General features: G+C 36.4%; 1 long non-coding RNA gene across 1 annotated transcript in view; it reads left to right on the top strand.

Moving 5' to 3' along the window:
• The first annotated feature begins 232 nt into the window (after nt 1-232).
• Nucleotides 233-26034, top strand: part of LOC131489789 (uncharacterized) — a 60750-nt gene continuing 34948 nt past the window's right edge. The window contains exons 1-2 of the long non-coding RNA XR_009250743.1: nt 233-304; nt 9792-9843. This is a non-coding gene — a long non-coding RNA (uncharacterized LOC131489789). The remainder of the gene's footprint in view (nt 305-9791; nt 9844-26034) is intronic.

Here is a 26034-nt window from a genome sequence, read left to right on the forward strand (position 1 = left end):
TTTTCTTAAAAAAAAATTTTTTTTAATGTTTATTTATTTTTGAGAGAGAGACAGAGACAGAGACAGAGAGACAGAGTGTGGTCAGGGAGGGGCAGAGAGAGAGGGAGACACAGAATCCAAAGCAGGCTCCAGGCTCTGAGCTGTCAGCACAGAGCCTGACGCAGGGCATGAACTCACGAACCCTGAGATCATGACCTGAGACAAAGTCAGACACTTAACTGACTGAGCCACCCAGGTTATGGCAATACCATCCTGAACACGCCGGATCTCCTCTGATCTCAGAAGCTAAGCAGGGTGGAGCCTGGTTAGTACTTGGATAGGAGAATATTTGGATTCTTAAACAGCCCTCTCAATCCACTTTCGTCCCATGCCATCAACAGAGATTCCCTAGGAATTTGGATGAGCTTGGAGTTCTTGAGAATTTTGGTCTATCTAGGATAGAAACTCCTTAAGGATACTGCTCTAAAATCGCTTTTAGAGTCCAAGTGATGAACAACAGCTTAGCATCCTGTTTTAATATGCTATTAGTAAAGCACCTGACAATTACCAGTGGGCTAAATACCAATCTCTTTCATGGGCTGGTCTCTGAAATATATATTAGATTGTGTTCCAAATCCTGTTTGAAAGTATTCGATGATTGAATGCAATGGGGTCGTTCAATTATTAAATGGAGTATTGTGAATATGGGCATTAAGATCTGTGTTTATCGCTTAATTATTCTATCATCTATGGATAATGAAGACTGGCTCATATGATAGATTCATCTCTCCTCTTCTTTCCCTAAGCTTTTTCCCTCTAATTAGTTCCATAATCTTGCTTCTATCTCCTGTGGGAATCTGCTTCCAGTTTGGCCTCTTCATAAAAATAAGATGAAAATAAATTCTGACTTCTCATGCACTTATTGTTGATAAATAGTTATACCAACTTTTGTGTGTGAGGGAGGCATTTGCGCTGTATTTGTAAAGAGGTATGATATGGTCTCTCTATTTAAGGTGTTTGCAATTTAATTAAAAGTAGGGATGATGATGCGGTGCCTGGGTGGCTCAGTCAGTTAGGTGTCTGACTCTTGATTTCAGCTCAGGTCATGATCTCACCATTCATGAGGTCGAGCCCCATGTCAGGCTCTGTGCTGATGGTGCAGAGCCTGCTTGGGATTCTCTCTCTCTGTCTCTGTCTCTCTCTCTCTCTCTCTCTGCTCCTCTCCTGCTCGCTTGCATGGGCTCTCTTTCTCTTAAAATAAATGGATAGACTTAAAAAAAATCTTTAAAAAAATAAGGAAAAATAAAAATAAAATATTAAAAAAGAAAAAAAGAAAGGATGATTGCAATGGTGGTATAGACTATATGACAAATAAGTTGCACAAAGCCTGTCTCCCAAGATGACATTCTCCATGTGGAATCTGAAGTCTTAGAAAAGGCAGGACTTAGATGTGTTTTGCAGGAAGGATACAAATACACCATTCATGGATGCAATGGGGCTTTAATTGTAATGATGATAATGAGAGCTACCACTGACAATTTACCATGGGCCAAATATTATATTAAGCATCCTACAAAGATAATCCCATTAAGTTTTCATTATGACACTGTTTTGCAAAGAATTTTAATTTTCACTCCCATTTTAGAGAAGAGAATACTGAGGGTTAGAGAGGTATTAGCTAGGTCAACCTAGCTAATAAATGGTAAACATAGGATATAAATCCAAGGTAGTATGACCCCAGATCCGTTTCAGCTCTAGACAGGAGGACCTGAGAGACAAATTATATCTACCTTTGATCCATTTCCCATAATGTAGAATTGTTAGCTCTTAAATTATGCTCAAATTAGTGAACCAATACCCCTGGATTTCAGTATGATGGCTTTAAAATCAAGGAACTCTGCACTTGGGCTTATTTAATGGGCTGATAAACTGCCAGGACTGTGAATTCATTGTTAAACATTAGCCTGGAAGTGAAAGATAAGAATGCACATGCTTTGTCTACAGATGGAGCAAGTTGTCATTCAAAGCTGCAAAATATAGCTAAGGAGTTTAAGAACTGAGGGGAACATAAGTTCAAGACCCAGGAGGAGAACATGAGACCAGACAATATGCCAATTAATGGAATTAAGCTGAAAAGATTTAAAATGAGGTCCCCTCAGGAGACAATGTAAAAGAAAAGGCAGTTAATTCAATAAGGACAAAAGGATAAGCGAGCTAACTATGAGAGGATCAGAATATTTAAAGTTGATAGTGTCTTAAGAATTAAAGAACACTGGCTTGTGATTGCTGTGAATTTATTATGCCCCAGTAGCTCAGTCTAATTTGGTCCCTTCATCCTCTGAACAAATATTCTCATCCTGAGATTCCAGGACAAAAGAAATAATCCTTTTTGTTGCAGTCAAGCTATAAAAGTGATTATGATCAGCAGCCATTCACAGAGGAATAAATAAAGGACCCATCCATCATGCTAGTAAAGTTTTCTGTCCATCTGTCATGTTGCATTTCAAAGACGATTTCACCACATTTTAGTTGTTTTAAAAGGTGTACTTAAAAAATGCATTTTATACTTTGAAACTCCCCAGTACACAGAGAGTTTAAATGTATGGATGTAATTTCCCTTTTGCTAAGCAGGTTTTAGAGTGCCAAAGGCATGGCAGGGGGTAGTTAATACAGTGTAATAAAGTGAATCTGTATGTCTCTGTAGCAAACAACTGAAAATATGAATTTAGAAGATTCTGTTATAGACTGCATTCTCTAGCAAAGCAGTTGCTCAGTGTCATTATTCAATTGTGTATCAACAAATGTGCCTCTAAAGACCAAAGTCTAAAGACTACAGCAGGGAGGTTTAAAATGCTACACAAAATGCAGAGGTACCAAAATCCCTTAACTGAGCTTTGGCAGGTGCATACTTGGAGGAGTGGCTTTGTGAGGACACGTGATTGGCGGAGACAAATAACATATCTGAAATCAGAAGGATATAAACTAAGAAGAACAATTTATGGGAAGGAAAAACTTTTAATCAGTGGATATCAATGAGACTGGAAAAGCACAATTATATTTAGAAGCTTTTTCCTTCTTATATTTATACCTGGAGGCTATCAGTCTTTATAATTGTTCTACAGCTGATAAATTGTACCCTTTTATTTTTTATGAAGCCCCGGTCTACACAGATTTCATCATCTGAAAAATTCAAGAGCAAGACCAATAAATTTGATGTTTTTTTTTTCTTTTGGTGTGAATTGAATGATCTAGATATTCTGGCAAATCAACCATACATGTACATAATTTTCTTTTGCTCTAAGTCTATGTGTACACATAACTAAAATTAGTTCCTTAAATGTGGCAAAAAAATGTTGTTAGTTTATAAAGAAATACAGTAGTGAAGAGTTATAAAGAAATACAGTAGTGAAGAGTTCTTTCCCAGGATTGAGTAAGTGTGACATTGCCATAAATCTACTTTCTTGGAGTTTTTAATATATTTTTTGTAAGGGTCTATAAACTTACACCCAAAGATCCAAAAGTAAGAACAGTTTTTGAATAAAATATCCCTGAAAGTTGAGTACATACTTGAAACACAGTTTATATTTGGCATAGAGCTTCAAGGGCACAACCCACAAGTGAATGCCAATGTTTGCATTACCCACTAGTTGTTCTATTTCTCTGGTGACATCAGATGAAGAAAAGGACCTTTGCATAATACTGATCTATAGGAACATTTAGTTCAACACTTCCATAATCCAGTAGCATAGTGGAATTGGAAGATCTAGCAAATGGGTAATTAAAATACTCTGCCTATGATGTGCATGGTACTGTGGTAGGTATAAGAAAAGAAAGAAGATATGAGGTAGGATTCTTAACCGGCTAGAATGCACACATGTGGCAGCATGAGCTAAGTGCCATAGGGTAGTGAGGTAGGGAAGGAACTAACAATTTTATGAAGGTCTGTAGCCTTAACCCAATGGTCTTTTGTTTTGGTGGGGGAGGTAGGGGCAAAGGGAGGGTAGGTGATTAGTATGTTTTAGGTGCTGTATGGGAACTTTATTGATTTTAGGTAATTTAATTAATGGTACAAATAATAGAAGTTATAGAAGTTAGGGCTGAAAAGGTAGGGAATTACTGTAGATTGGATTATCTGGAAAAGGCTTCATGGGATAGCTGTAAGACGAGGTAAAGTGAATGGAAGTTAAAAAAAAATGGGTTTGGTGGTTGTGGAGAAAGAAGGCCCTTGAGTTAGAGAGCGATCTAAGTCTGGTAAGGGGAGGGATTTGTGAAAAGTATTTGGGGAATAGGAATATGACAGTTTCACTGCTCTTATCATTTGTCATTCCAATGGTGCCTCGCTGATGCAAAGGCTATCAATAATTCATCTGACCTGTTTACTTTGACAGCCACAGAAACAACTGAACGGAGATCCTTTCCTTTTTTGAGATTCATGGCATGTAGCAAATGATCATTCAGTGGAGCCATGCCAACTCCTTGTTCTGCAAATTGCAAATGTTTCAGCCAAGCTGTTCCTCTGCTGTCTTGGTCAGTGTTAAAAGGTCAATGTTCTCTTTGTATACTTAGGGCAGTCAGAGCTGCTTTAATCCCAGAAAGGGTGTCTCACTTATATTGTATGCTGATTTGTTGACTCAGCAAGGAATTATCTTCTAATATAATTCTAAGATCGCGGACTATGAAGCCTATCCAACCTAAATGAAACCCCTGCTCCTTCAGCCAGAGAAAACTCTGTGCCATGAAATCACCTTTTTGAGAAAGTTGCTAATGTCTGAGAATTATCTCCAAGGTAATTCAACAAAAATAGAAATCAGAAAATTCAGACAAAGGGATCTGCAGCTTTGATTCACCTCTTTATTTTCTACTGTGTTTGGAAATGAGACTAACACATCATTGTGTGCCCTGGTTAAAATGATCTAGAAGACCCAAGCTTTCCAAGAGAAATTCAGAATTTACAAACACAATCGAAGTTTTCCCAGACATTTTTTTTGTCTTCTGAGTTATTTTTCTCTTAAATATTCCCAAATAACTCTAGTCACCATTTGTCAGGACTGAACAAATCCCATGCCTTCTCCAGGAATTTGTAAGAATGCTTAGGAAGTGCTTAGTGCAAACTGGATATTGCCTGTCACCTATCTCTCCACTCTGCTACCCAGGTATTTCCTTTCATCTCCTCCCAGTATTTCTCACGAATTACTCTCTCTGGTCTTGCAGATCCCTACATTTTATTCCCCTAAGCCATATTGAACTTTTGTGCTTTGAACAATAGGCTTTTGTGCTTAAAAAGCTTCAGGAAAGACTTGAGGCTCTCATAACGGAATTAACAAAATGGCAAAACTAAGAACTCAGCTGCCCATATCTTTGTTCCTAAAGGTCTCTTGGTCATCCTCTGTCCAAGATAGAAAGATGACTTTCTGGCTTCTCTCTCTGAGGGTCTTCACCCACTGCACATTGTGGAGCCCCTCTCATCCCTGAGAACAGTTTTTCTCTTTGCTTCTTTCCTCCTCGTTCTTGGATCCACCAGAGAAAACACCACATCTTCGCGTATACCTCTTAAATCTCTCTACAGAAGTTCAACACCTATTCTTACCATGGAAAAAAAACCTCCTACATTATCTCTACATACACTCCTTTTCGTTATTTCTATCTGTCCTTCCATACCAAAATCTAGAACCAAAATGGCCCTGAAAGTACATTACTTCTTCCAAAATGTTGTTTTCATGAATTGAAATGCAGTAATAATAGCTACTGATATCTTTTGGAACAGCAATAATTTTTTCACTTTGGGTTTCAAGGTAGAACCAGGGAAAAGGCTAAAAGTGAGTAGGAGGGATATAAAGAGAGACTGAACACTGCATCATTTAGATGGAAACCACTCTCAGATTTTAGGACCTTGTAAAGTGGAACCTAAAAGTCAAACATGACTGAGGCTTCTAATGTTAGCCCAGAGCTCCCTCTGAGCTCAGATGTGATCATCTGAAGACATTTTGTCTGTTATAAAAGACATCTGCCAGGGAGGACAAGATCTGGTATGCTCTCAGAGAAACTACCAAACCCTTCCTACAAATCCATTGTCAGTTTTTTTCATCTGCAAATTTGTGCCCGTTCTATTAAAATAAGAATATCTTCCTACCTATTTCCTCAATTGATACCCAAGTAATTTACAAATATAGTCTGCAAAAATAAAGGACCTTTTAAAATAGATTTCATTATATTCTATTTTTAAAAGTCCATATGTGAGGAGGACAATTAGGTATATAGAATGAGAAACATTCATCAAAGACATTCCTGCAAGTTTCACAAGAATAGTGGACCATTTGTTTTCTGGAAAAATTATATTTTAAACACCTCTGTTATACATATTCAATGAAGTACACTTTTTAAAAGCCATTTTACCTTCTATCCTAAAGTGACTGACCTGAAAATAAAGTAAAATATGTATTTGGAAAAGGGCAAACATTTTTTCAATTTTCGGTCTTATTATTACCCATATCATTGTTACTGATTTTTTTCAAAGTTTATTGTCTTCTAACTACATTTGTTACATTTAGTGGTGAACACCATAAAACTTCACACATGGGCATCAAGACCGGTAAATGATGTTATTTTGGTGATCTGGGGAGTAAGAAGTCTTTATTTTTTTCCCTTTTTTATAGCTGACCTTTTCAGAAAGGAATCCCTCTTGAGAAGTCCCACTTTAATTTGTTATATTTTTCAAACTAGACTGTCACACATGCTTTAATGATACAGTATTTCTTAACACCTAGAAATAAAACCAGCACTACTTTTGTGGTTTTAATATTTGTATGGTCGAATACATTGAATTCAATCTTCATTAGTAATATACTATTTTATACATGTTTTCCTTTCAAGGGGTTTATAGGCACCAAGATGGATCCCTGGCTGAATAGAATTCAATAACAAGCACCTTGGGAAATGCTGTTAGATATTACTTGGGTGGAAAAGATCTCCTTTGTCAGGAAGGTTTAATGAGCTTCGTAAAGGAGCTCTTTGTGATTCCTAATGTAGAAGTCAGTGGAGTTAGACCTATTACTTCATGGGTCATGAGAGAATTTAGGTTAGTGCTGAGCTGATGTATAGAAATAAAAATGTTGGAAGATACATTTTTTTCATTTCTTTACTCTTGCTTTTTTAAAATGGCAGCATCATTCCATACCTGGTAGTAAGGAGATCTTGACCTAGTTCTGCTTCTGCCCCAAATCAACTGGCCATCATTGAATAGATCGCTCAATTGTTCTAGCCTTCAGTTTCCACACTTATAAAAGATGTAGATTATGTTCAACAATGCTTAAAATCCTAACTGCAAATCATATATCCGATAAGAGACTTGTATCCAGAATATGTACAGAAACCCTTATAACTCAGTAATAAATAAATAAATAAATAAATAACCCAATTAAAAAATGGGCAAAGCATTTGAATAGACTTTTCTTTAAGTGAACATATATGAATGATAAATAGGCATCACTAATGATGCTCAGCATTATTATTAGTTTTTAGGGAAATGCAAATCAAAATTACAGTGAGATACCACTTCACGTCTACTAGGAAGCCTATAACAAAAAAGACAATAACAAATATATTGGATGGAGACAATTTGGAACCCTCATACATTGTTGCTAAGAATGTAAAATGGTGCAGCCAGTTTGGAAATAGTTTTGCAATTTCTCAAAGTGTTAAAAATGGAGTTATCACATGACCTAGTAATTCAACTTCTAACGATATACTCAAGAGATGTGAAAACATACATCCATACAAACACGTGTACAACACAATGTTCAGAGCAGCATTACTCTTAATAGCCAAAAGTGGAAACAATCCAATTATCCATAAATTGATCAATAAACAAATTTTGCATACCCATAAAATGGGATATTATTCATAAAAAGAGATGTTCATATCCATAATAAAGTGATGAAGTGCTGATATATGTTACAATGTGAATGAACCTTGAAAATATTTGCTAAATGAAGAAAACCAGTTACAACAGACCACATATTATATGATTCCATTTACATGGAAGTTCAGAAAAAACAAGGCTACTGGGCCAGAAATTATAAATTTTTTAATGTTTATTTATTTTTGAGAGATAGACAGAATGCCAGCAAGAGAGGGGCAGAGAGAGAGGGAGACACAGAATTTGATGGAGGCTCCAGGCACCAAGCTCTCAGCACAGAGCCTGACGTGGTGCTTGAATTCATGAACTGTGAGATCATGACCTGAGCCGAAGTCAGACGCTTAACCAACTGAGCCACACAGATGCCCCGATTGGGCCAGAAATTATAGCTGTTGCTTGGGTCCAGGGAGAAGAGTAGAAGAATGAGAAAAGGGATTCATGTTAATGGGTATAGAATTTCTTTCTTGAGTGATGAATATGTTTTAAAATTGATTGTGGTGATAGTTGGACCACTTTATACTAAAAACCATTGAGTTCTATACTTTAAATTGGTGAATTATATGATGTGTGAATTGTATTACAGTAAAGCTATTATGAAAAATGTCCCATCTATCTCTAAAATATGATTTAATTAATTATTATTTTTAGATATGTATGTGCTTGTCCTTATGAGCTATTTTTATGCCATTTGCTTCCAATAAAGCTGACTGTCCAGGTAAATTGGATATATATGCTCATTTTGAAGGTAATTGACTCTTTTTTTAAATAAAGATTTTCAATTACTATACTGGTATCTCAAGACCATTCTTGGTGTCCATATAGCACCACTAAAATCCTTCCTAGAGCAGTTGATTTCTATATGCTACGATGCCTCAGAGAGTCTTAGCAATGACAAATCTTTAAAACATTAATTTTAAGTCCTTGTCACAATTCCCATAAGAAGGAACATATCAAAAATGATGAGTGCAGAAAGCATTCTAAATTTTGTTTTAGTGAAAGAGTAATTAAGAAACAAGTTTCCATGGATACATGGAGGATGGATGAAAATGAGGAGGACAGTATGGGATGAGTATCAGATATTAGTCACCATGGAGACTACACTAAGTTGTAGGTCTCAGCTAAGTTCCTTAGATCCAATATTGATCACTTAAGTTCCAAAGAGGGACTCTGTGCAAAGGATCAAGGAACTATCTAGAGGCAGCATCACAGCAAATTTGCTCTGCTGTCCAGGTGATAAATGTGGCAGAATCAGAAAGAAGGCCATTATTTCATTGTAGTAAAATATATACTATGTCCCTTTTGCACTTAGTTTTGTGAATTTGTAGCACTGAACATAGCATATTTGTCAGAGATGTCAACAGTCTAAAGGAAGAGATTAGCAATCATGAGATGCTTTCAACCAGGGCTTTTAAGAGTAGAAGATTTCAATCAGGAGTGCTGGAGTGAAGGAGAAAATAAAACGACTGTTAATGGACACACATGAGATATCCTCTGGGAATTCTCCAGAACACTTGATGGATGGGATGGGAGGCTGACCATAACTCAGGTCCTGCTTAAATAGGGGAAATTTGGGAATACTCTTAACATGGAATAAAGAACTATGAAGAGTCTACAATTTTACTAACCTATTACGTTGCTCATATCCCTATTTTATCTAAATTCCAAACTACTAGAAATGGAAGCACCTTCAGGAAAGAGGTGAGTGTCTCAAATAGAGAGGTGTGTTTTGCAATAGACGCAAGTTTTGCAATAAATGAGTCAACCTACTGGGTCTTTTGTGTTAATGTGTCTGTTCATTGATGCTGTTCTGTAGACAGTGTGGTAACAGCTGTTACTGACAAGAATAATGTCTTGGAATGGTCTTGTCTGAAATTCAATGTTTTGTTTGTTTTTACAGTCTGCTGACCTTATTAAGATTTCACCAACTTTCCATGCATTTATATGTGTATGTATGTATGTATGTATGTATGTATGTAGTTCTATGCAATTTCATCAATGTCTAGATCTGGGTGCCCACCACCACAGCCAAGGTACAAAACATTACCTTGTTATGGAACATCACACGATTCCTCATCCTATCTTTCATAACCAGTCACTTCCCTTCCTATCCCTTCCAAATCCCTGGCAACTACTAATCTGTTATTCCTTTCTATCCTTTGTCATTTCAAGAATACAATATAATTGAATTATACAGTGTGTAACATTTTGAGATTGGCTTTTTTTCCCCACTCATTCAAATTCCCTTGAGATCTGTCCAAGTTATGTTTGGATAGCTTGCACCTTTCTATTGCTGAATAGTGTTCCACGGTACCGATGCCCCACACTTTGTTTGACATTCACCCTTGAAGGACATCTGGATGGTTTCCAGTTTGGGGCTAGTACACATAAAGGTGCCATGAATATTCAAGAATATGCTTTTGTGTGAACATAAGTTTCAAGTTTTCTGGAATTAATGCCCAAGAATGTAATTGCTAGACTGTGGTGAACATTTTGAGCATATGTATAGCTTTGTAAAAAAACTGCCAATTTTTCCCCCAGAGTGGCTATGCCATTTTACATTCTCATGAGCAATGTTTGAGTGATCTAGCTTCTCTGCATCCTTACCAGTATTTGGTGTTATTACTATTTTCTTTTTTAACTTTAGCCATTCTGATAGATGGTGACCAGATCTCACTTGGTTTTAATTTTTATTTCTCTGATGGTGAATTATATTGAACATATTTTCATGTATTTATTTGCCACCTATGTATCCTCTTTCGTGAAATGTCTATATATGTCTTTTGCCCAGTTTCTAACTATATTTTTAAACTATTGAGCTTTAACAGTTCTTTGAATATTCTAGATACAATTCTTTGGTCAGATATGTTGTTTGCAAAACTTCTTACCCAGTCTGTAGCGTGTCTTTTTATCTGCTTTGCAGGGACTTTTGTAGAGCAAAAGCTTTTAATTTTAATGAGATCCACTTTATCATCTTGTCCTTTTATGAATCATTCTTTTGGTGTCAAGCCCTAAGAACTCTTTGACTAGCCCTAATTAATGAAGAATGGCTCCTAAAAGTTGTGTGGTTTTATGTTCCACACTTAAGTATGTGATCCAGTTTGAGTTCATTTTTGTATAAGGTGTGAGGCTCACATCCAAGTTTATTTTTGCTGCCTATGCATATCTGACTGCTCTAGCACCATTGGTTGAAAATGCTGTCCTTTTTCCCTGAATTGCTTTTGCATCTGTGTCAAAAGCCAGTTGGGCATATCTGTTAGGGTCTATTTCTGAGTTCTATATACTAATCCACCAATCCATGTGTCTATGGTTAATATTTGTTACTGTAGCTTTACAATAAATCTTTTCACTGGGTAAATAATGTTTACCACTTTATTCTTTTCTCAAAATTGTTTTAGCTATTTTTCACCTCCAGCATCTTTACAAATAAAGTTTAGAGAAAGTTTGTCAATGTTTAAAAAAAGAAAACTTGTTGGGATTTTGATAGGAATTTTATTCAACCTATGGATCAGTTTGGAAAAAATCAACATCATGCCTATGTTGCATTCTTTCAATCCATGTACATTGTATTTGTCTTCATTTATTTATGTCTCCTTTGATTCCTTTCATCAGTATTTTATAATTTTTGGAAGTCAGATTTTGTAAGTTTGCCTTTGGATTTATGCTGAAATATTTTATTTTTTGGAGCAATTATAAATCATATGGTATTTTAAACTTCAGTTTCCAAATGTTCATTGTTAGTTTATAGAAATACTATTGATACTTTTGTATGTTAATATAATATTCTTCACTCTTACTGAGCTCACTTATTAGTTCTAAAATGTGTTCTGTAGAGTCTTTGGGATTTTCTACATAGACAATCATGTAGTCTGTAAATAGCAATGGTTTTGTTTCGTCCTTTCCCAGTGAGACTGGACACTCTTGCTTTTTTCCCAGTCTCAGGTGGAAACCACACATTTTTCCACCATTAAGTGTGATGTGAACTGTAGGGTTTTTTTGTATGCTCTTTTTCCATTTGAGGACATTCCCCTCTGTTCCTAGTTTTTTTAAAGTTTTTATCATGAATGATTATCGGATTTTGTCAACTGCATTTTCTGTATCAATTGATATGGTTTTATGATTTTTTTTCATCCTGTTGATAGGGTGGATTACAATAATTGATTGTTGAATGTTGGATCAGCCTTGCATACCTGAAATGAATTCCACTTGATGTTTGAGTCTAATTCCCTTTATATATTGTTAGATTTGATTTACTAATATTTAACTGAGAATTTTTGCCTCTAAATTCATGAAGGATATTTATCTGTACCTTTCTTTCTTTTCTTGTCTTTCCTTTTTTAAAAACACTATCTTTGTCTGGTTTTAGTATCAGCATAATACTAAAATAAGTTAGGAAGTGTTCCTCTCCTACTACTGGAAAAGATAGTGTGAAATTGGTGTTAATTCTTTAAATGTTTGGTAGAATTATCAAGTGACACCATCTGGGCCTGCAAATTTTTTTTGTAGAAGCATTTTAATTTAAAGTTTAATTTCTTTAATGGTTATAGGACCATTTATGGTATTGATTTCATGTTTTGTTTTTTGTGTTTTGTAAGAAATCAATGATCATTTTCACAGTAATCATGGCATGCATGCTTCAGTACTGTTTCTACTTACTTCTTCTACAGAGGCCTTCTTACCTCTGGATCTAATACAGGACCCAAGATTTCTTGTTCAGAATGCCCTTGGTTCAGGAACCCCTGGGTTTAAAGAACACTTACACCTGTTTTTTTTCCTGCTGTTGCAGTCCACTGCTGAGTTTGGCTGCTGGAGTTCTGAAGCATCCATATCAGTAGGCAGAGGTGGCCTTCAGAGCCTTCATATTTTCAAAACCCCTGATGCCTCAGAAATCTTTTTATGTAACTTTAATCTGTTAATAACTTCAAAAGGGGAAAATATAGTAAACTGGAAAATAAGTAATGGAGGATATCCTGGCTGCAATTTTCACTCGTCTTTTTGAGAAGCTGTTTTCCTTAAATTGAGGGGAGCCTAGGTAAAACTGCAGCAGATTAAGCACAAAAATGTGGACAATTGTTCTGGCTCGTGTAATATGTGTGTTTTCAAAGATGTTTAAAATGAATTTGGAGAGTATTTTATACTCATGCTCAATTACTGGCATAAATCATATTTTTCAATTAATATGTTAAAAGTTTGTTCTCTCCTATATCATGAATAATCCAACTTCAGCTGGTTTAGTAATCAGATCTTGACTGCACTTGATCCATTAAAAACAGCAACTTTTTCTGACATAAATTAGTGTCAACATAAATCTCAAAAAAAAAATTTTAATGCTTTTCTAGACCATGAAATAAAAATGCACTTTGCTAGTTCTCTTGCACGTAATACATGCAAATGTCCGATGTAGTAACTCTGCCACAAAAAGAGACTTTCAGGAAAGGATATTACATGTTAACCACATTAAATTGCAAATGAGTGATCAAATAAAAAACTCTCATTTTAAGAGATGTTTACCTTTAAAAGAGCAAAGTGTCTATTTGGTATAAGCCAAAGAAATTGGGATATAATTTTGACACTTTAAACACCAGAGAGCAGAATAAGTAGGTCACTGTTTCTTCTACACATTTTGAAATTATGTGTATGGGTTCCTTCACACAAGATCAGCTCTAACTCTTTACCACTTTGGGTGGGTTCTGTTGAGTTTTGCACCTAGGATCCTGGCAAAGAAATCAACCTTGCTAACATCAAACACCAAACTAGATGGAATTTAATCCACCACGAAAGTGAAGAGTCAGAGTTAGAATTTTAGTAAACAAATAGACTTGTTATCTTGCTGCAATGTTTTAAAAGTGTTCATGGTGAGGATAGTTCAGTTTTGTACATTTCCTTGGTATATTACTAAATACAAAGGCTTAAGAAAATGGCTTTTGTTTCTACTCCTCAGACTATGTCCTCTCTCTATGGTTTGAAGAAAGATTTCCTTCTTTGACATTGCTCAAAATTACATTCAGAGTAAAGGAACAAACCGCGTGGGTTCTCTTTGTGTGTTAGAGGTTTAGATCTGAAACAACAGCATCTAAATGAGCCTCTGATGTGCACATCACGCCCAGGTAACTCGCTAGATCCATATGGAACATTTTTAATGGACTTCTTATTTTTCCTGACAATCGGCTTTCTTCAAAGTCAAGATTTACTCCCTCTGTGGGTGTTTGCATGGCTGGTGGCCATGGATCCAGTTCCTGGGCACATTTCTAACACCATTCATGGTGTTTAGTTGTGCAGCTCTCCACTGGGTGAGTCCCTTCTCTAAGGGCACATAGAATTCCCATTAGCGTCAGTGGGGTTGAAGTCACATTTCAAGAGGCTCTAGAACTTGCCAACAGTAAGAGGACATTTTAGTTTCTCATGCTTGGATGTAAGCTTCCTGTGGTGATTTTGATACCTCTGATAGGATTTCTTTTCTTTCCATTTGTTAATATATTTACAGACAATTAGCTTTCTGAAGAACACAAGGCCAACTGGAGTTTCTCTCTGTGTCTCTTTCTCTGTCAGATCATTGCATTTTTATTTGAGATAATATCCTTCTTGTTTCCTTCTCACTGCTCTTTAGGTCACCATTTCTTAGCTCTGTTACTCATTCCAGACTCTTACTCCTAGAGGAAATATCTCTCCAATCTACATTTTATTCTTTTTTAATTTATTTTGAAATGACTCAATTCTTTCTTTTAATATAACACAGAATTCTTGACTCCAATACTTGAGGGAGGCCATATATTTTAATTATTTAGTCTACATGAGACTCAAAACTATCAGTTAAATGTTCAGAAAAAGCTTATCTCAATGTTATAAAAAACTTAATTTTTTTTTCCTGGACTCATAAGTTAAACTGTAATTTTGACAACATTAAATTCTCATATCTTAGGAAGTCACAACTTTAAATTTAAAACATAGCCAAAAATACCAGTTCTCTTCTTTCTCAAGTCCCTTAGATTTTTCTCAAGACATAAAAGTCACTAGAACAAGGCTTCTTAACCCACATTCTATGGAATCCACATGTGTTCATGGATGCACTTTAAAGGATTTGCAGAATCCCACTAAACTGTTTGTTAGTTTATGTTTATGTGCATTTTTCTAAGGAGAGAGGTCAAATCTTACAGAGGATTTATTACTTTAAAAAAGTATTAACCATCCTATTAGAAATGCATTCTAAGATTCTTATGGGGATAGCCTTGATTCTGATTCTCCTGAAAAGTGGGTAACATCTAAGGAGTCTGATGAGTCTGTAAAACTGCTCACCATCCTGCCTCATTCTTTTGCTTCCTGATAAGCTGCTTCTACAGTCCTTAGCAGAGATCTACCCATTTCTACTCCCCCAAACCACTAATCCCTGACTAATAGGATTCATTGAAGAACTACCTCATTTCAAATTGTCAAGGATATAACTCCTCGTTCCTCTTTGTCAGATAACTAGAGAGTCAGGTAAACCCAGGGAGACATGACCCTAGTTCATCCCTTCTGGGTAACAGCATGGTCGCTGGGTCCATTCATTCAGTTCACCCTGACGTGCCTGATTAGAGTTCCAATATTACACATATAAGCAAAGTGAGGTTAGCTGAGTCTAACTCACACTGTGGATGAACATAAACATTTATATAGTTAAAGGCATTATTACTAATTATAGTTTTACTTATTTTTCAAAAACATACTGCACCCATGCTCTCCGGCACCTACAGTTTGGAAATCAGTTAAATTTGGGTTCCTCGCTGGTAGTCTGTTTATTAGAAAGGGTTGACTAGTTCAGTGTCTCAATATTGATTTTCTACATTTGTATTCATTGCTTTCTTTTGTTACTTTTATTCATTACAATAGTTTTGCAAACTCTCTTTGCAATTCACTCAGGGAATCCCCTGTGAATTGTTTCTCTTGTACAGTCTGTCTTTCGCATATTTTTGTAAGCTTTCTGTTTCTTGCACCCTCCACACTCCAGCCGTTGTTTCCTTTAGTATTTCTCTCTGCTTCTGGGCTACAAGTCTTCAGAGGAATCTTCTGATGCTGGTTCTCTCTGTTGGTGTCATCAGATAACCGACTTCATACTCTTAAGGCTGCCATTATTCACACTAGATGATGCTCCCTTGAGTTCACTATTTTCTATTCTATTTGTAACTGTTGATTGGTTCTCTCTGATAGGAATAGTTTAACTTCTGATCATTGTCATCAAGAATAACATCCTCAAGTAGGAAAGAAAGTCTACCTATTTTCTGCTTCTTTTAAGTACTCTGAGAGCAAAAGACCTCTCATATCAGAGATATCTACTATCGCCCTGGTTCCTGTTTGTATGTGTGTTTGTATATGTTTACTCTTTTATTCAACAGGCGCTAATGTGTTAGGGATTGTGCAAACTCCTGGAGATTATTGTACATGGTAGGGTCTCTGCCCCTAAAAGGCTTCCAATCCAACACGAGAATAATCTTTGCTTTAGCCTCTATTGTTCATTGTGCTTGGATTACATTTACATCTTCCTGTACTACTGCACCTTATTTTTGCTTTTTTTCCCCTTCAGAGTTTGTGACACCTTAATATGCCAAGAATTACCCTCCATAATAAGCATATTATACATGCTATAGAAGAACCTTCTTTTTTCTTCTATGTTACATTTTTATAGCTACAACCTTTGACACCCATTTCTATTCCTGCTTTCTCCTCAGAACCTTCTCCTTCCGAGCTTTCTTATTTTATGAGTGTACTGAAAGGCATTCCTCAGTCCTTTTCACCTTTTCACCTTCTCTTCAGTCAGAGACACCAGCTTGCATTTATAGCATGTAAAATTGATGAGTGCCTTGGAGAGAAAGGGAAACATCAAGCTCAGACTGCATGTTACCTCCATCATTCTGTTGCCTTGCATTCACATCTCCTGGGAAGAAAGGACAGCCACAGTTCTTTGTAAGTCCCTCAGAAAGTTTTCCTATCAATGCCCAAAGCAAACTGCCTTTTGGTGATGCCTGTTTGTCTCTAGGCTCCTGGGACCACTGTCTCAAAATCAGCCTGGATGCTAGTCTCTGTTTCTTTTCATTGCGACTCTATTATTCTAAGATGAGAGCTTGACTTACTAATTTGCATTTCAGGTGTCTGTCTTTTCCTGATACCAAATAAACAAAAACACTTCACTCATATATTGGAAAATTCGCCAAATTGGAAAATTCACCAAATGCACTCAGTCGTGAAACGTGTTACTCAACAGCCATGTGCTGGTAATGTATCAGACACCGGAATGCAGGGATGGATAAGGCATGGCCTTGCCTTCCAGAGACACACAAGAAAAATGAGGGGACAAGTACACAGAGGAAGTTATGGTGAAAATGTCAAATGTCATTACACAACATAATTACACAGGAGAACAAGAGAAGTTACCTTCCCTTAACACTATCCAAGTGTGGGAAGAAACATGATACACATATCTCAGATTGAGAAAATCCCTCCAGATTTTCGAAACTGTGCTTTATGCCACCTTGCTTTTACGAAAGACCTACACTAGTACCTATTTTTGCTACCAGAAAGAAATCCGAAGAGGATTTCCAACTTTCGAGAAAGGTGAAAAGCAAAAGTAGCATCGAGCCTTAGTTTTACAGCGAGTCATTACAGAGGCAGTGCACACCCAGAGCCGCGAGAACCACCCCGCCGAGCTCTTTCCCCAGGAACTGAACTCAGCGTCTCAGCATCAAGCTGCCACAGCTTTGAACTGTGTCTGTGAACGTCTGTACTTTGACTCCATCTAATTTGTGCATCCCTTAGCAAGATGTGTCCTAAGGCATCAGAAAAGCCTAAGAGACGTGAGTTTTGGGGTCTGGGAACACTCAAAAATTTTTCCATGTAGATTATTGGCAACTGTTTCTTCATTTGATGCCATTTTGGCTTACGACAAGTTTCAAGGAACACTTCACTTTGGGATAGCAGAAGAAACCTGTATCATGAAAAGCTTTGATACAATGATAACGTGTGAGGTGAAACAGATGTGGGGTTGAAACCAGGCTATGCTGTTTACTAGCCATAAGACCCCTATAAGTCATACCCTGTTTTAGCCAATTGCTTATCGGGACAGTGGGGATAGAAAAGAACTTCTAGTTGTCAAGATGGTTAAATGAGCTATAGGATAGAATGCAAAGCACCCACTCGATATATATATAGGAGATGTTCAATTAAGTATTTGTTGAGTGGACAAATGAATGTATGCCATCAACAACAGTCTCTGGTGGACATGTAAATATGACATATGGCATAGTGGATTTTTTTAATGTTTATTTATTTATTTTGAGGAGGTACAGAGAGAGAGGGAGAGAGAATCCCAAGCAGGCTCCATGCTGTCAATGCTGAGCCCAACACGTGGCTCAAACCCACAAACCTTGAGATCATGACCTGAACCAAAATCAAGAGTCAGACCCTTAACCAACTGAGCCACCCACGCGCCCTGGCATAGTGTTTTAATGTCACAGTAATCTGGGTTTGAATCACGGCTCTCCCATTTCCCAACCTTGGGATTGTGGGTAAACATTCCTCCAACTTTCAGTTCCCCTGTATCTAAAGTGATGGCAATAATACTCCACAGAGGAGTCAGAAGGACAGAAAAAGGTAATGTGCATAAGTCGATTACAGTGCCTAGACTACGGTGAGTACTCAACACGTATTAATAATTTTGATACCCTATACATTTTCCTAAGATTTAAAAAAATGTTTTAAAAGTAGTGAAACACTTTCAACTGAAAAAATAATAACCCACTTATTCATCATCTGTTTTGCATTGCAACAGTTATCCACAACACACAGGCTGTGTAAGTCACACAAGGAGAATTTCTAATATTTTCAAAGGAAGCAGACTATTCCTAGGATTCACTTTTCCCACCGGTCCCAACATTTAGTACGTGCAATTCTGCCTTAATTTTTACTTGCCCCACGGAATTTGTTTGCATTATTTTGATGAATTATTCAAAGATGAAAATAATTTTGGGGGGTTTAGTCTCACTTTTTTCAAACCTACATTCCAAAATTATATATGAACCTCTCCTGTGTGTTACATATTTTCCCTTCACTTTGGTTTCTCTGGATTGGTATTTGTATGACTTTTCCATTTAAATGATTTTTGTAAGCAGTAGGACTGAGTAATGTGAATCCCTTATATGCTTTACCAACCATCTCTAATCCCCTGCCTAGTATGTGAGATCCGTGGGCCGGGGTGGGGCGGGGGGGAAGGGGGAGATGGATGGTGCTGTGGTTTACTGATAAAATCCCTTGACAGCTCAGAACAATGCCAGACATATCATAGATGGCTAAAAACACAATGTTGAATAAAAAAAAAATGAATGTGTTTACAGAAAAACTACATGCAATGCATAATCTCTTGGTTTTCTTTTTTAGCCATTCGAAATTACTTAATACGTATTGGTGAACTATAGAAGTTTTACGATACTTTTACTAAGCATTTCTAACACATTCTTTACTGAGTGAATCACTTGTGTATAGTTAAATTATTTAAATAATGGTAACCCAGAGCACCACTCTTCTTGAGCTACCTCTTCCTGCCATTATACCACTTTCCAGTACATGTTTTCCTGTTTCCTGTTACTTCCTGGTCTAGGATATCTAGGGTTTTACCATAGCGTTTTGGCTAAAATATAACCTATAAAGACATTCATTTTAAAATAAATAATTAGGATATGACCTGTTTTTTTGAATTGTGTTTTGAATTGTATCACTAGGGACGTAATAAAGTCATTGGGTGTTTTAGTAGAAAAGGAACTCTATTTCTATTGATGTGCTTGCAGTCAGAAGACATCAATGTTATGAGAAAATCCCTAGGTGTGGTCCTCGGTAATAAGTAAAGCAGTGAATCCCAACTTTTTTAATTTAATTAATTTATTTATTTATTTATTTTTATTTTTAAAAAAAATTTTTTTTTCAACGTTTTTTATTTATTTTTGGGACAGAGAGAGACAGAGCATGAACGGGGGAGGGGCAGAGAGAGAGGGAGACACAGAATCGGAAACAGGCTCCAGGCTCCGAGCCATCAGCCCAGAGCCCGACGCGGGGCTCGAACTCACGAACCGTGAGATCGTGACCTGGCTGAAGTCGGACGCTTAACCGACTGCGCCACCCAGGCGCCCCTAATTTAATTTATTTAATGTTTATTTACTTTTGAGAAAGAGAGAGACAGAGTGAGAGTGGGGGAGGGGCAGAGAGAGAAGGAGATATAGCTTCTGAAGCAGGCTCCAGGCTCGGAGCTGTCAGCACAGAGCCTAATGTGGGGCTCAAACCCACAGACCATGAAATCATGACCTGAGCCAAAGTTGAGTTCTTAACTGACTGAGCCACCCAGGTGTCCTGTGAATCCCATCTTTTTAAGGTGCAAGCATTCTCTTTGATCATAAGGCAGTGTGCTTTTAGAATTCACCCACACATAATGGTGAAATGTATAATGGCATTTAAAACTATTAATTTAGTAATGTTAAAAATGTATTTTATTGATTACAATAGTATCTTAATTTTTGAAATAGTCAATCTGTATACCAACCAAGCACATAATTGTTGGAATTTGTGCTGATTTGCAGGTCACTCCAAGTGAATCCGCAGGTCAGTGTGCTATGAATGGATCTCAGCCCAGTTTGCTCATGAGAATTGTTAAAGAGCTTTTTAAAAAGTATGATTTCTGTGACCAGGGCTGGCTTCATGGGCATGCCTCCTGTGCTGTCACAAAGGGCCACGTTTGGAAAAGCTCCTCTCTTGATTCATCCGTTCTGATGGTGTTGTGTTGACATTTTTAATAATTCTGAACAAGGGTACCACGCATGTTCACTTTGTACCGGTCCTCACAAATTATGTAATCAATTCTGTCTGTGGCCCTACCGGCAACTATCAGATCATGATCCAAGGGAAGGGAGTGGATAAAGGAAGCTGTGAATTCAACGCCATAATTTATTTTTTTTTAAATTATGATTTGTTCATTTTGATTTGTTCATTTTGGCCACTCTGTGTAGTCAGTGTTTTTAATTTTAGCTAAATTTTTATCCTAGTCTGTGGATTGTCTTTTATATTTTTCTTTATGGTTTCTTTTGATAAGCAGATTTTTTTTTTTAATTTTGAAGAAATCCAATTTATTTATTTTTTCTTTCATGGTTAGTGTTTTTGTGTCCTATTTCAGAAATTCATTTCCCTCAAGGTTGCAAGAATAGTCTACATTTGCCTTTGGAAACTTTGTAGTTCTAACTTTTTGGTGTAAATGTGTGATCCATTTAATTTCTTTTCAACGGCAAGATTTGGTAAACTGTAGCTTGCAGACCAAGACTGTCTCACCAGCTTTTTTATTTTTTTATTTTTTTTAATGTTTATTTTTGAGAGAGACAGTACGAGTTGGGGAGGGGCAGAGATAGGGAGACACAGAATGTGAAGCAGGGTCCAGGCTCTGAGCTGTCAGCACAGAGCCTGACGTGGGGCTCGAACTCACAAACCGCGAGATCATGACCTGAGCCAAAATCGGACGCTTAACCAACTTAGCCACCCAGGCGCCCCATCCCACCAGATCATTTTTAAATAAAATTTTACCATAACATTGTTTCATTCGTGTAGTTGCACATTATCTATGGCTACTTTTTCACCATAGTGACAGAGTCCAGTAGTTGTAACAAAGATTGTATGGCCCAACAAGTTAAAAACATCTATTTTACTATCATACCTTTTACACAAAAGTTTGCCAAACTCTGGTATGTGTTATGAGAAAGGGATCAAGTTTACTTTTCTGTGCCCTTATCCAGGTTTTTATCACTATTTACTGAAAAGATTTTCTTCCCTTCATTAAATTGCCTTGGAACCTTTGCTGAAAGTCAATTGGGTCTGTTTCTGGACTCTCTATTTTATTCTATTCATCTCTCTGTCTGCTCTTAACACACTGTCCTGGCTATTTCATTTTTGTAAGTCACAAATCTTGATATCGGTCAGTAATAAACACTGAAACATAATTTTCCTTTTTATAGGATTGTATTGACTGACTCTTTGCTATTCCCTATAAAATTTAGAATCAGATTCAGAATTCCTTTGAATGATTGGAATTACATGAATTTATAGATTGATTTGGAGGAAATTTTTATCTTAACAATATAGTGTCTCTCCATCCATGAATATGATGTCTCTCTTCACGTATTCAAGCCTTTATACTTCTCAGCAATATTTTTTTAATGTTTTATTTTACTTTTGAGAGAAAGAGTGCGCGAGTGGGGGAGGGACAGAGAGAGAGGGAGACACAGAATCCAAAGCAGGCTCCAGGCTCTGAGCTGTCAGCACAGAGCCCAACACGGGGCTCTAACTCAGGAACCGCGAGATCATGACCTGAGCCAGTCAGCTGCCTAACTGACTGAGGCACCCAAGGTTCCCCTCTCAGCACTATTTTCACTTTTCACTTATAGAAGTCCTACACCTCTTTTGTTAAATTATTCAGAATTATGTTATTTTTTGAAACTGTGGTGAGTATTTTTATGTTTATTTATCTGTATTTTCCAATAGTTATTTTCTTATAATGTAGAAATATGTTGATTTTTCACCGCTTGTATACTGCAACTTTGCTCAGATTACTTATTAATTCTAGCAAATTTTTCAGATTCCTTAGGACTTCCAATATAAACAACCTCACCTGCAAATCTTTAAAAAACAGAATTTATTTTTCCTCATAATATTTATGCCTTTTACTTCATTTTCTTACCTTACTTCACTGGCTGGAATAAAAGTGTAATAATTTTATGTTGAATAAAGTTTTATTGAGTAAAAATGGTAAGACTGAATTTACTTATCCTGTTTCTTACTTTATAGAAGAAATGTTACACATTTCACAACTTGATGTATTGTTGGCTGTAGGTTTTTCATAAATGGTCTTTGTCAGATTGACAAATTCACCTCCAGTCTTAGCTTGCTGTCCTTTTAGGAGTATATTTTTAATTTTGTCAAGTGCTTTCCCTGTATCTATAAAAGTAATTATAAGATCTTTCTTCTTTTCCTGATAACATGATGAAATATAATGAAAAAATTTTGAATAACAAACCAGTTTTACATTCTTGTGACAAGCCTTGATTAAACAAAATGAATTATCCTTTTTTAGGTATTTTAGGATTCAACTTACGGTATTTTGTTAATAAGTGTTGCATCTATGCTTCCTAGTAATATTGATCTATAGTTATGATGACTCATAAAACGAGTCAGGAACTACTCCCTTCACCTCTATTTTCTGAAAAATATTGTTATTCCTGCCTTAAATACCTGAAAGAACTCACCCGTGAAGCCATTAAGGCCTGAAGTTTTTTTTCCAGTGGGTGTTTTCTTTATTACATTTTAATTATAAATTAAATTAATTATAAATTAAAATTTTTTACACATAAAGAGCTTTTCTGTTTTTCATTTCTGTGTCAGATTTGATAAGTTGTGTTTTTAAGTGAATGTTTCAATTTCACCTAGATTCTTGAACGTATTGGCATAAGGTTTGAAATAATATCCCCCTTATTATTTTTAATGTCTATATGATCTGAATTGACACGTAACATTTTTACTTAGTATTTCCCCTTTTTTCTTCTCAATCTTGCAAATAGTTTATCAATTTTATTAAGCTGTTCTAAGAATGAAATTTTGACTCATAAAAATTGTTTGTTTTTTTCCTTTTTTATTTCTGCTCTTGTCATTATTTTTAATTTCCTTCAACTTACTTAGCGTTCAGTTTATTCTTTTTTATTTTTTTCCTAGATTCTCCATGTACAAACTTTAATTTTTTTATTTCAAATTATTCTTTTACCATACAGACATTTAAAATAAATTTCCCAGGGCACCTGAGTGGCTCAGTTGGTTAAGCATCCAACTCTTGATTTTGGTTCAAGTCATGATCCCAGGATCATGAGATAGACCCCCACATTGGGCTCCATGCTGGGTGTGAAGCCTGCTTAAGAATCTCTCTCACACTTTCCCTCTACCCCTCCCCTACTCACATGTGCTTGCACTCTCTTTCTCAAAAAAATAAATAAATAAAGCAAATTTCCCTCTAAATTTCCAACTCTTTTAGTTGGATCCCCCCCAATGTAGATATATCATATTTTCATTATCACTCCGTCAAAATATGTTCTAATTTACTTTTTATTTCTTTTTTTGTTCATGAGTTATGTAGAAGTTACTTGTTTCATCTGCAAAAATGCAGAGATTTTCAAAATAATTTATTATCATTGGTTTCCAAGATTATTCTGCTTTTGTCAGAGACAATATTCTGTAGTGTTTCAATCACGTGGACTTATTGAGACTTATTTATGGCTCATCAAAATTCTATTTTGGAAACTTCAAAAGAATGTGTGCTCTGTGGTTGTTGGGTGTAACTCTAAACATAGCCATTAGATCCGATTGGTTTAGTGTGATGTTCAAATGTTCTATGTCCTTACATTTTGAAGGGAGGGTCTGATTTTTCTATTAATCATCATAAAAAAGATTATAAAATTTCCAAATATGATTATGGATTTGTCTATCTCTCCTTTTAGTTCTACCAGGGTTGGTTTTGTTTTGTTTTGTTTTGTGCTGTTCTGTTTTGCCTTCCTTTTAGAGCTTCACTCCGTATGTTATTAGGTAACCTAATTTTTTTATATTAAAAAAAAATTTAATTATTATTATTTTTTGGAGAAAGACAGAGAAAGAGATAGAGCATGAGCAGGGGAGGAGCAGAGAGAGAGACACACACACACAGAATCCGAAGCAGGCTCCAGGCTCTGAGCTGTCAGCACAGAGACCAAAGCGGGGCTCAAAGTTACAAACCATGAGATCATGACCTGAGCCAAAGTCAGCCACCCGGGTGCCCCAACCTGTGCCCTATCTTTTGTGCTTTTACTGTCATATACTTTATTTCTATATGCACACAGTAAATATTATTTTTACTTGAAATAATTTTTTTACTTTTAAAAACATATAGTACTTTTTTATTTGCCCACATATGGATCACTTCTCTTAGTTCCTCACTTAGTTATAGTTTAATTAATTTAATTCCTAACTTAGTTATAAGTTTCTATCTGATAACATTAGTCTTCAGCCTGAAGAATTTTTCTTAGCATTTCCTATAGTGCAGGTATGCAGGCAACTTTTCTTTTTTCTTCTCTTTTTTCAAATTTTTATTTAAATTCTGGTTAGTTAACATATAGGGTAGTGTTGGTTTCAGGAGTAGAATTTAATGATTCATCACTTACATATAACACTTAGTGCTTGTCATACCAAGTGCCTTCCTTAATACCCATCAGCCATTTAGCCCATCCCCTACCCACCTCCCTCTATCAACCTTCAGTTTGTTCTCTATCATTAAGAGTCTTATTGTTTGGGGGTACCTGGGTGGCTCAGTTGGTTAAGCATCCAACTTTTGACCTCAGCTTAGGTCAGAATCTCAAGGACATGAGTTCAAGCCCTGTCCTGGGCTCTGCACTTGATGTGAAGCCTACTTTAAAAAAAAAAGTCTTGGGGCGCCTGGGTGGCTCAGTTGGTTAAGCGTCCGACTTCGGCTCAGGTCGTGGTCTCGCGGTCTGTGAGTTTGAGCCCCACGTCCGGCTCTGTGCTGACAGCTCAGAGCCTGGAGCCTGTTTCATATTCTGTGTCTCCCTTTCTCTGACCCTCCCCCGTTCAAGCTCTGTCTCTCTCTGTCTCAAAAATAAATAAACGTTAAAAATAAAAATTAAAAAAAAGTCTCATGGCTTTCTTCCCCCTTGCTCTCCCTTTTTAATTCCCGTATTTTCATTTGTTTTGTTTTTTAAATTCCAATTATGAGTGAAATCATGTGGCATTTGTCTTTCTCTGACTGACTTATTTTGCTTAGCTCAATACACTCTAACTCTATCTACATCATTGCAAATGGCAAGATTTCATTCTTTTTGGTGGTTGAGTAATATTCCATATATATGTGTATGTGTATATACACACACATATATATATCTCACACCCTTTTATTCATTGGTTCATCACTCAGTGAACCTTAGGACTCTCTCCACAGTATCACTATTGTTGACAGTGTTGCTACAAACATCAGGGTGCATGTACCCCTTCAAATCTGTATTTTTGTATTCTTTGTATAAATACCTAATAGTGCATTAGGGTAGAACGTTTTTAAG

This window comes from Neofelis nebulosa, chromosome 11 (assembly GCF_028018385.1).
Source record: "Neofelis nebulosa isolate mNeoNeb1 chromosome 11, mNeoNeb1.pri, whole genome shotgun sequence".
In the NCBI taxonomy this organism is placed as follows: domain Eukaryota; kingdom Metazoa; phylum Chordata; class Mammalia; order Carnivora; family Felidae; genus Neofelis; species Neofelis nebulosa.